The sequence below is a fragment of the Schistocerca serialis genome, chromosome 1, assembly GCF_023864345.2.
Source record: "Schistocerca serialis cubense isolate TAMUIC-IGC-003099 chromosome 1, iqSchSeri2.2, whole genome shotgun sequence".
Lineage (NCBI taxonomy): Eukaryota > Metazoa > Arthropoda > Insecta > Orthoptera > Acrididae > Schistocerca > Schistocerca serialis.
This window is the reverse complement of record NC_064638.1, coordinates 1,098,087,132-1,098,099,917: the sequence shown is the minus strand read 5'-3', so window position 1 is coordinate 1,098,099,917 and position 12,786 is coordinate 1,098,087,132. Positions and strand designations below refer to the sequence as shown.

The 12,786-nt window shown below is 42.7% G+C and overlaps 1 protein-coding gene across 2 annotated transcripts in view; it reads right to left on the bottom strand.

Moving 5' to 3' along the window:
• Nucleotides 1-12,786, bottom strand: part of LOC126416328 (UDP-glucosyltransferase 2-like) — a 348,774-nt gene that overhangs the window by 312,144 nt on the left and 23,844 nt on the right. The gene's annotated exons all lie outside the window — the stretch shown is intronic.

Sequence of the window (12,786 nt, the reverse complement as noted above, 5' to 3'; positions counted from 1 at the left end):
GAATATTACCAAAATATCAGTTTAATATAACTTGGTTGTGAAATGCCAATACAAGTTCTTTACAGAAGGATGGAAAACTGATGGAAGTCGACACCAGAGAGGGCAGGTGTGGTTTCTGGAAAAATGTAGAACCACAAAAGGCAAGAAGGGAGTGAGACTGGAATAGAAATATCAACTGACTGGAAGAACAGTGTCTTGCAAGTAGGTTATAAAATGAACATTGGCAAATATAAAAAAGGTAATTGAATGCATCCATACTCAATCAGACAGTGCTGAGATAATTAGTTTAGAATTTTCAACATAAAATAGAAGATGATTGTTGTTATTTGGAGAGCAATATAATTTACAAAGGCTTAGTTTGAGAGGATATAAGATGTACACTGTTAATAGCGAGAAAAGCATTTCCGAAAAAGAGATATAAATGTAAATTTTAGGAAGTACAGGGTGTACATAGATTCTGGGAACACTTTCAATTATTTATTGCACAAGAACCAAACATCATACAGATATCATACATGTGTCATTTTGAAGATAAACCCTGAAAGTTTTCTTCATGTATACCACCACAGTGTAGTTTGGTAATCTGCTGATAGTCAGCGCTAGTCGCAAACATGGCGAGCTTAGGTGCAATGGATCAGCTGTGCTACAGAAAGTGACAGCTGTTTCATGAAATGGCCTCCCCGATCACCAGATCTCACACCATGTGACTTTTTCTGTGGGGACACATTAAAGATCTGGTGTATGTGCCGCCTCTACCATGTGATGTAGCAGAGCTCCAGGAGAGAATATGGGAAGTGACTGCCACAGTCGACAATGCCATGCTGGGATGGGTATGGCACTAATTCAATTACCATATTGACATCTGCTGGGTCACTCATGGTTTGCATATTGAATGTTTGTTAAAAAAAACTTTCAGAGCTTCTCTTCAAAATGCAATATGTATGACATCTGTACAATGTTTAGTTCTTGTACAATAAATAATTGAAAGTGTTCCTGGGCTTTATGTACACCCTGTATTTTCTGAATGTATTTATCTGCAGAATAGCCTTGTATGGAAGTGAAACAAGAACAATACACAGTTCAAACAAAAAGACAATAGACGTGTAGGGAATTCTTTCTTCACTGACCTTGCATACATAACCCTGTGGTACACTAGTACGTACAGGTATTAATATTAACAGGGAAAAAGGTGAACAGGATATGGAAGTTAATCTTGATTTTTTGGTTCCTTTATTGGAACAGGATTAAATTAAATAAGAAGCCTCACAGAACTGTAGGTTTCAGAGATTGGTAAGTAGTGAATTATAAAAGTCAAAAATTTTACACACCTATTCCATACCTAGCAAATACAAGAAAAGAAAACTTGTGGGCACACATGTGGTAGACTACAGCAATCAGATGACATGTGGTACACTAATCAGTATAACATAGTCATTACTGGGAATTCCATGATGGGGAAGTAGCCTACCAATACCATGAAACTGTTGGGGATAGAGTGAAAAACATCAATCTCAAATTGGTCCGTGTGAGCAAAATTCTAACACTCTACCACCAGCACTCAGCAAGGTTTTGCATACGTCCGCAATCATTTTCTGGCCAAAGCATGCAATACAGACTCACCGGCATCATCTTCTCTGCAAAAGTACACGACCAGAATACTGTCACTGCACCTCGCAGCAAGTCCTGTCTTCAAGTCCACACAGCACAAAAGACACTCACAACGAAGCACTATCTCACTCAGGTGAGGTTTTCAATCATTCACCATTGGTGCAGGAAGTGTCAGTCAGCTCTTTCCATTGCATACTTTTCTCTGGAAAAACCACAGGGCTGCCACAGGGCACTGCATGGTGGAAAGAGATTCCACTACTTCAGTCCACTTTGGATACAGCCGATCCACATCATCCACGGTTGTTGCCTGCTGAAGCAGGCAGATGTCAAGCGCACATGCATTGTAGCATGTTGCTACACAGTTTCCCACTGTGAGAAGGAGACAGTTTGGAGGGAGGGGTGCACTGCCAACGGCAGTGGTGGTGGTTGCAGCCCCTGCACCAGATGGCAGCGTGGAGCTGGTGAGGGGGGCATCAGCTGTGGTAGTGAAGGTGGAGGCAGTGATGATGTGTCATGTTCCCCATATCTGGCTGCAGTGTAGAGACAGCAGGGCAGCATATGCTGCATTGGAAGGCATGTTAACAGCATATATGGTTGGCTTTGCGTTGTCCCATGGCCAAATCACCAGCTGTGGTTAGGGGTGGCACTGCACTTTGGTCCACTTCCACATTGAAGCATGGTGCACAGTTGGGGCACAGGTGACAATAGTGGCAGTAGTGTTCTGGTATGTTGCCAGGTGGCACATGGAGAATGGCACACTGTGTGCCCTGCATGGGTGGTATACTGTACACCATACTGTAGTGGTGCCATGGGCATGCACTGCGGGTGCCCCGTGCTGGTAGGCCGGGTCACCCACCACTAGGAGGGCATGCGCTGGTGCTGCAGTGGTAGTGAATGGCCCATCAGTGCCTGGGGTGTGGCGTGTTTGCATGTTGACTCAGGTACCACAGTCGGGGAGGGAAGGTCCAGCAGTGTGGACAAGGTGGCTGAGTAATTGGCAGCACTGTCGAGTTGGTCAGCAAGGCAAACAGCAAGGCAGCCTCCTTCCTGGAGTCCCATGGGCTGCCACTTAGCTTGGCAGTGTTGGGTGAGGCATCATCACAGTTGCTTGATGCCACCTAAATCACAATGGCCAGCGGCACACATGGGCTCGAGAGGTCGCATGTTTATGCCAGCTTCAGGTGATTGAGACGTTGGTCGCAATGCTGTGGAGCTGCAAGGAGAGCATCTTTGTGCCATATGAGAGGATGAGATGCAGGCCTCTGAGTACTGTGGGCAGAGCGACAACTGATAGGCCTCACCCACAGCATCACATGTGCACCTATACTGAGATCCCACTGCATGAAGGACTGGTGTTCAGCGTGTTGCCTGGGAGGTGCTGGGTGCAGGTGCACCACTGAGTTGTGAAGCTGCTGCACAAAGGGTGACATGCCTGTCCCGGGTGGCAGGGTGTGTTGCTCAGTGAGGTTGTCTGGGAGGGCAAGTGGCTGTCCATACACAAGTTTGGCAGCAGATGTTCCCAAATCTGCTTTGTGGGCTACCCACAAACTTAAGAGAACTAGAGGCAGCGCAGCAGTCCAAGTTGCTGAGTGGCATGTGAGAGCAGCTTTTAGAGATCTGTATAATTGCTCCACCATGCCATTAGCAGCAGGTTGGTAGCAAGTTATGTTGGGCAGAGGTACTGTTTCAGACCACTGGGTGAACCTATCGATAATAGTAAGGAGATACCAGTGGCTATTGGATGATGGCAGGAGACTACGATATTCATGATATCAGAAGTGATGGTCCACTGGGGCTGGGGGGAGGGGGCAGTGGTATGCATGTGCCTGCCTACTTTAGAGCACAGGCATGGGATGCAGGTGTGGGCCCAGTTGGTGCAATCATGCTGGATATTGGGCCAAATGAAATACTCCCACAGGAGCACAGCAGACTCACAGATGCCAGGGTTGTGCAAGTGCTTGAAAGCTGCCTTGTGGAACTCTGGGGGATGGTTTGGATGGACACGTTCCAAGGGGGAGCCTGGCCGGTCAATACTGGCATGAACATTGCACTACATGGTTTTGTGGGTGCCTGGCATTACACACGGTTGCAAGCTGAGACCAATATTTACATCGTTTTGCAGCTGTAGGAGATCAGCATCGGCAATAGAGGTAGCAGCGGTGAGGTCCAAATAGTTGAGTGGAGCAGTAAAGGCACACAATCAGCAGTTGATGATTATGTTGTCTATTCCAGCAACATGCTGGACAACAGTGGTGAACTGTGCGATATCTGCATGCCCTCTTCGCAACAGAAACCTTGTGTCAAGAGGCAGTAGTCATTAAAAACTGTGAAATGGCACCCCAGCTTCAAGGTTCTGAAATACACAGTAAGGAACTAGTGATCATACATGGCTTAACACTGCTGTGGCTCTGTAAGATTTCAGGGGCTGCAACTCCCTTCAGTGTGTTGCTGCTGGACTGTGCCTATGGCAGACTGGCTGACATAAATTACAATTGTGAATGGAGTAGTCAGATGAAGGTATGCTAGGATGGGCAGCTTGTGAGAGGTCATGCTTTGTTAGTTCAAAATTTAGACATTTGTGCCATCCAGGGAAGGGGCCTGTTGCCTTTTGTTTGATCACTCTAGAATGCAGCCTTGAGCACTATTTGCACACTCGTGGCATCCTTTATGTGGTGCCTGGAAAAATTCACAGTTCCAAGAAACATGCACAGTTCCTTGCACATAGTGGGATGTGGGAACTCAGACACAACCTGGACCTTCTCGTCAAGGGGCAAAAACTTGCAGATGATATCCTTTGCCACACAAATTTGATCTCTGGAACACTGAAAATGCACATCTCCAGGTAGGTAAAGACAATGTAGAGCATCAACACAGAACCTTTTACTAGCAGTGGGGGGCTACAGAATAACAGCAAAAATTATGTGGGTAGGTTGGGTAATTAATGAGGAGGTACTGAGTTGAACTGGCCAGAAAAGAAATTTATGGCGCTATCTGGCTAAAAGAAGTGATTGGTTGATAAGACACACCCTGAGACATCAAGGAATCATAGATTTAATAATGGAGGGATGTATGGGGGTAAATATTGTAGAAGAACACAAAGTTTTTGTACAGTAAATAGATTCAAATGGATGTAGGTTGCAGCAGCTATGCAGAGGGGAAGAGGATTATACAAGGAAGACTAGCACGGATCGCTGCGTCAAACCAGTCTTCAGATTGAGAACTCCAATAATAATGTATACCCAAACAATAATGCATACTCAAAAATTTTGAATAGTCTGTCCTATTCACTGACTCCTGTTCATGTGCTTCATACATCACTGGTGTTATTTATTTGTCTGATAGAACTGATGATACTGTGGTTTTTTTTCTTTTATAGAAACAAGGGTCATACTTTTGCAGAGAACCAAATAATAACTCTTTGAAAAACATTGACAATTTCTTCTGATATTGTACCTGAAACAGGACTATTGTTTACTAACATCTGTCATCTATCTATACACACCTCTTAAGCTAAAATAAATTTTTGATGGGACGCTCCCTTGCCCTTTTGATAATAGGAAAGATACAGCCAAAGAAAGAGTTGTCTTGTGGCATATGAGCAAAATGTCCAGGCACAGTGCACTGTTGTCAGAAACCACAGAAATTCCCCAGATTAATTACCGCATTCACTTCTATGGAACGTGTTCATTTATTTTTGTGCTGTTACACACTATCAGAAAATATAAAAAATTAACATCTCTAAGGATATGACATGGAAACAGTACATTTGTATGGGGCATAAATAATGGCAGTAAAGTGAACTATTTGAACCGCCTAGCTGTAGATGCAGTAAGAATCATACACTGGGCATGAGAAAAATGTGTATTCAGAGAATTGTAATGAAGTAGTATACACAACAGACATGCCAGCATTGTGTTGACGGGAGAAATTCTTTCAATAATTTCAGCTAGTTCATTTTGTGGTCCTGATTGTAGTTATATGAAAAAACGAAAACAAGAGCTGATTCACAATCCTTCTGTACTGGAACATCACACAGGTTCATGCGTGCTACACCAAATGAGCAATCATTGTTGATCACCAAGTGAATACATCACAAGCTGGGACCAAGTAGTCATTGACAATCATAAAGTGACTACATCACAAATAGGGACCAAGTTTACTACTCTGGATTAAAATAACATGTGAACACCTATCAATCATGATTTGGAATCAGCATATTTGCATGTGAGATTGATAGTGGGAGATACAGGCAATGATTCTAAGTGACATGTTGTGAACAGAATACATACTACATGCTGAGTACAAATATTTAGCATATAATAATAACTGGTGTAACACTGTTTTCAAGAACCATACAGCATTAGTAATAGTTGTCAGGCACTGTTGAAGAGCACAATTGTTCCTTAGATGAATTTCATTGACTGGAAGAGGGAATCTGTACAATTAGCCAACACAATGGATGTGAGACGTCAGCTGAAAGCATTGCAACACCAACATAAATTAGGATCATAGTTGCACCCAGAGTATCAGAAGGATCTGGAGTTTATGAAGCAGTAGTATAAGAGAACAGACAATAATTGAACCCTTCCCAATCAGTTAATAAACATTAACATTTATTAAATTATTTAACTGAATAGATAGTAAATCTACCCACCAAGGGCAGCAGAACACACAAATAAAAGACAGTTGTAATTGGCAAGCTTACGGAGCCAGAGGCTCCTTCTTCTTGCAGAAGGGTTGAAGTGGAAGGAAGAGGGGTGAAGGAAAAGGATTGGAGAGATCTAGGAAAATAGGTACATTTCGGGAAATGCTGATATAGACGGCCAAACAGTGTTTACATAACAGCTGGTATATGACATGTGTTGTTTCACAGGTGGCTCTCCCTCTGATAGTATATGTTTTGCCAGTTACAGTACTGTTATAGGTGGTGGTAGGAGTGTGCTTAGGGAAAGTCTTGCAGCAGGGATGGTCACAGGGGTAGGAGCCATAGGGTAGGGAGATAGGTGCAGAAGGAGCATAGGGTTTGACAAGAATATTTCTGGGTGTGGTGGGAAAATTTCAGACAGAATGAATCTCATTTCAGGGCATAATTTTAGGAAGTCATGCCCCTGTCGGAGTAGCTGATTAACACATCCCAGAACATGATAATACTGAAATACCAATGGTGTGCTCCGAAGTTGTTTTTTGGAATGATCAGCAGTACCAGGATTGGATGTGATGGTCTGGGAAATCTGCTTTTTAACTAGGCTATGGGATAATTACATGCAGTGAAGGCTGAGGTGAGAATGGTGGTGTATTGCTGTAAAGAGTCTGCATCCGAACAAATACATTTGCCTTTGATGCCAAGGCTGTACGGGAGGGAACGTTTGACATGGGAAGGATGGCAACTGTCAAAATGTAAGTGCTTTTGTTGGTTGGTAGGTTTAATGTGGATGGAAGTGTGTAGCTGCCCTTCAGTGAGGACGAGATCAACATCAAGGAAAGTAGCATGGAACTCAGAATAGGACCATGTGAAGTTTAATTGGAAGAAGGTATTCAGAGATTCTAGGAATTTTAGCAGGTCAGCTTCACCATGATTCCATATGGTAAAGATGTCATCAATATATATAAACCAATCCAGGGGTGAAGACTTGTGGATCCCAGGAAAGCCCCCTCGAAGTGACCCATGAAAAGGTTGGCATAAGAAAGAGCCATCCTGGTTCCCATGGCCATAACCCTGATCTGTTTGTATGTGTGCCCCTCAAAGGTGAAGTAGTAGTTGGTAAGTAAGAAGCTGAGTAAGATGAGTAGGAAGGATGTCATAGGTTTTGAATCAGGTGGGCACTAACTGAGAAAACGTTCAGCAGCAGACAGACCATATGTGTGGGGGATGTTGGTTATAGAGGGAGGTGGCATCAATGTTGACAAGCAAGGGGTGTGGTGGGAGTGGGATGGGTGCGGATTTCAGATGATCTAGGATATGGTTGGTGTCTTTGATGTAGGAGGGAAGTCTTTGTACTATGGGTTGCAAGTGTTAATCAACTAAGGCAGATATATGCTTGGGAGGGGGGGGGGGGGTGCTTTGTAACCAGCAGCTATAGAATGGTCAGGATGATAAAACATCAACAAACAGTTAATTTACTGTTTGCAACTAACATGAACATTTCTGTCAGTCACAACACATAAATATGTTAATATTACTTTAAAGTAAAGAAGAATGAGTAAGTGTATAATTTTGAAACAAATTTATGTCAAAAACACTGTAACTTTCCATTACATGAGTTTTTTCAAGTCATAGAAAATGTCATATACACTCATGAAATTTTATTCAAGTTGTTTAAAACAGCAATTCAGTGTGGTAATGATTCAACAATCTTTACAATAATTACCGGAACAAGCATTCAAACAAATATTGTATGACTGGGTAGTTACTCACACATTCCGCGATATAAATGAATATTTCAACTGTAATATACAATGAAGAGCCAAAGAAACTGGTACACCTGGCTAATATCGTGTAGGGCCCCGCGAGCACACAGAAGTGCCGCAACAGAACGTGGCATTGACTCGACTAATGTCTGAATTACTGATGGAGGGAACTGCCACCATGAATCCTGCAGGACTGTCCATAAATCCGTAAGAGTACGAGGGGATGGAGATCTCTTCTGAACCACGTTGAAAGGCATTCTATATATGCTCAATAATGTTCGTGTCTGGGAAGATTGGTGGCCAGCGGAAATGTTTAAACCAAGAAGAGCGTTCCTAGAGCCACTCTGTAGCAATTCCGGATGTGTGGGGTGTTGCATTGTTCTTCTGGGGTTGCCCAAGTCCGTCGGAATGCACAGTGGACTTGAATGGAAGCAGGTGATCAGATAGGTTGCTTACGTACGTGTCACCTGTCAGAGTCGTATCTAGACGTATCAGGGGTCTCATATCACTTCAACAGTATGCGTCCCACACCATTACAGAGGTTCCACCAGCTTAAACAGTCCCCTGCTGGCATACAGGGTCCCTAGATTCATGAGCTTATCTCCGTACCCGTACACGTCCATCCACTTGATACGATTTGAAACGAGACTCGTCCAACCAGGCAACGTATTTCCAGTCATCAACAGTCCAATGTCGGTGTTGAAGGGCCCAAGCAAAGCCTAAAGCTTTGTGTCGTGCAGTCATCAAGGTACAACGAGTTGGCCTTCGGTTCCGAAAGACCATATTGATGAAGTTTTGTTGAATGGTTCGAACGCTGACAGTTGTTGTTGGACCAGCATTGAAATCTGAAGCAATTTGCGGCAGGGTTGCACTTCTGTCACGTTGAACGAGTCTCTTCAGTCGTCGTTGGTCCTTTTCTTGAATGATCTTTTTCCTGCCTCAGCGATGTCGGAGATCTGATGTGTTACCGGATTCCTGATATTCAAGCTACACTCGTGAAATGGTCGTACGGGACAATCCCCACTTCATCGCTACCTAGAAGATGCTGTGTCCCACCGCTCGTGCGCCGACTATAACATCACGTTCAAACTCACTTAAAACTTGACAAGCTGCCATTGTAGCAGCAACAACCGATCTAACAACTGCGCCAGATACTTGTTGTCTTATAGTGGCGTTGCCGACCGCAGCGTCGTATCCTGTCTCTTTACCTATCTCTGTATTTTAAGACGCGTTCCTACACAAATTTCTTTTGCGCTTCAGCGTAACAATGTGCCGGCCGCAGTGACCGAGTGGTTCTAGGCCTTTCAATCTAGAACCGCGCGGCCGCCACGGTCATAGGTTCGAATCCTGCCTCGGGCGTGGATGTGTGTGATGTCCTTAGGTTAGTTAGGTTTAAGTAGTTCTAAGTTCTAGAGGACTGATGACCTCAGATGTTAAGTCCCATAGTGCTCAGAGCCATTTGAACCATTTTGTAATAATGTGACACTAACAACAAACCTGTTTTTTTAAATATCAATTGTATTGTATTATATGTGTAACATTTTCTGTTGCTGTAATGGCTGCATAGCAATAAAATTATTATTATTATTATTGCAATCTCACAGAATGACTATCATCTTAAGTGCGAATGTATGAAATAACATGAAGTGCTGCTAACCAATTGTGAACGAACTGAGTCCAGTCTACCACATCACTGTGGAAATGGAGTTCACCTGTACCGCACAATTTTACAATTTTCTTGTCCCTTGACAGGCGCATGTGAAGGATGCAGGAAAAAAAGGGACTCATCAGTAATCTGATTATTTTGAGTCACCATCAAAAACGAATTTGGGATCAGTGTATTTTGTCCCTGAAGTTGATTTCAGACTAGTTTATGCAAGATCAGCTAGTAGTCTCGTTAAAAAATTATGTTACATTATCAAAACTTTATTCTAATACCTCAAATCTCAAACTTTCAAAATAACAAAAAGCCTATAAGCCCCTTCATTTCCGATAATCTTCACAAGCCAAAGGCAATAAAAACAGTCAACATTTCTTAAAAGTGGATTTTTATTGATTTTAAATCCAAAGTGAACTTAGGTACAAAAATATAAATACTAATTTATTTGACGTATATTGTACTTTTCGGCTATTTCGATCATATATGCGTCGTTTGGACTGCATGCAATCCCCGGTGCGTCTTTTAAGTGACAGGACAACCAATTACGATATTTATTTTTCAAGTAGTTCATTTTCACAAACGAAATTTCAGAAAGATAGGTTGAAGGAAATAGTGTTAAAATAATCTGCGTAGAGTCTCGTAAATTTTTATTATTGCTAGGTGCTCATCTCCAAAATTCAATCTATTCCTGCTTTTCACAATGTCCTATAAATTGAGCTTTAAGCTGTGTGTTGAGATGAAGTTCGATTATCTCATTTATTAAATAAGTTTTATGAAGCCAAAATTAGTAGAATAATTTGAGATCACCATCATCAACATACCAAGTGTTCTCTGTGAGGATGAAACAAATATCCTTTTTTAAAAAAAAATTTCTTCCAAGCGTACTTTCACATAGAATGTCATGCCTTGGTAAATACTTTCGGCGATAGTTAGGTCAGATTGGAGCACAGCAACAGTTGAAAAATTGGAGAAATCTTTTTCTTCAAGTTCGTTTACGTGCAATTGCTGTTTGGCTTCATATGCTAATCTTTTAATTAGTCATGTGCCCATTTATTTTATTTTGGCCCTGGATTTCCAAATTACATTTGTTGAATTTTTGTGTAGTATTGAAGAAAAAAGCTGTAAGTGCCCACCATTTTTACTGCTGTGTTGTAAGAATTAAAAAATTTCAGATTTTAAATTGACGAACTGTTCTTGTACTTTTCCATTGCTTATACCGAGATACTCAGATCGGTACCAAACATCGTATGTAGATAGAGTATCAACCAAAACACCGATTTAGTCCGTGCTATGTGCTGTCATCCAATAGAACATGTGTTAACGGTAATTAAAACTAACACCGGAACTACGCAGCACAGCAAAGTCGTATCTGTGAGTGATAGTTCTGCAGATCTCAAGAGTGTGAGTTGATAGAGCGTGAGGTCATCGTGCGTTCAGATCCCATAGAAAAATATCCATTAAAGAACAACCCTAGAGACAATAAGAGGGCTCGCCAGGACCCATCCGAACCAAAACCTATTGTTGGGACAAAGAGTCGAACACATCAACACTAAGATCCTGTCGAAAGCCTGGTATATGGCACAGATACTTTGCGCACTAACAGAAATTGCACGAACGATCCAAGGGGAATCTTTTACCGGATTTGGATGCGGGAGATATTCGAAGTGTCATAGGCGACGTGTTGGCTGAGATTTGTCGACGGCGCTGTTGTTCCACAGAGCAACCCAAATGGAGAACAAGAACAGGCAACTGACGTTCGACAAGACCTACGCTCTCCCCACTGTGACTAATCCACAATTAAGAACGGCAAACCACATCTACGGCGCACTAAGACGACAAACGAACAAAACAAAAATTGTGACAAAATTTCCAGACCACGATTGGCCAATAGTGTCGAAAAAAAATCCCAGAACTGGCAATACCAGAGCATGCCAGATCTATGTGGTACAAGTTCGTGTACAATACCGTACCAAATAATGAAAGGCAGGCCCTAGCCCATATGAAAGAATCGCCCAACTGCGAAATCTGCAACGGAAAGGATACCGCACAACACCGGCTCCTATGCAGGGCTAGCAGCAATCTATGGCCGACATGAAAACAAATGGTAGCCCAAACGATACACGTAACATACAAATTACGGCACTCGCCGTCCCTGATGCGAAACCGTTCCCCAGACCGAAGAGCACGGCCACGATATGGATGCTAGCCTTGACTGCAAACGCGAAAAAAGCAATCCGACAGTGTGCAATTCCTTACGGACTTGCGGGAAGAAGACAAGAAGGTAAAACAACAACCAAATCGCGCCTTCAGGGATGGCCTGTCTGCCAGCCCCCCCCCCCCCCCCCCCCCGGCCACCGCCGCCACCACAATCCCACAACCCCACAACCCAGCCCCCACGCTCTCGTTGTCGACACCAACGCCCTCCCATCCCTTCCACACCCCACAGGCAATAAGAATTGCTACATGTGTCTCCAAGTGCAATTAAGTGACAGTGAAAAGAGGTTTTCTTAAGTTCTCGCATGCAAAGTTATCTTATAGTGCCATCGTAATCATTTTGGTGTCTGTGTATTTTTCCCTCATGTGTAAATAATATGTGTGCTAAACAGTGATTATCACACTATCATTAAAGCTTAGCAGTGAAATAAATTAGTGCTCAGCACTGAAATCAATTAGTGATTTAAACACTCTATTTAACCATTGCTCTTTCCCTCTCTCTCTGCTCTGCCTGTTTTACTCTCGTTCCCCACTTTTATCAAATTTATTCTATACTTGCTCTGTCCATTGCATCCCAGTGTGTTGTTTCTCACTCGATTGTCTAAATGTAATACAGTGTTACATGGTTTAATGTAACGTGTTTCTTGCTTTCCCTTGCTTATACATAATATGTAAATAGTGAGAATAGCATACCATTTTAAATGCTGAAACAATTTTTACTATATAGTGTAAACCAGGAAATATCCTGCATCCACGTGCTAGCAAACCTTCTGAGATGCTTTTCGACTCTGCTGGCCAATTGTGGTCTGGAAATTTTGTCTCAATTTTTCTTTTGTTCGCTTGCCCTCTTAGTTCGCCGTAGATGTGTTTTGCCGTCCTTAATTGTGGGTTAGTCA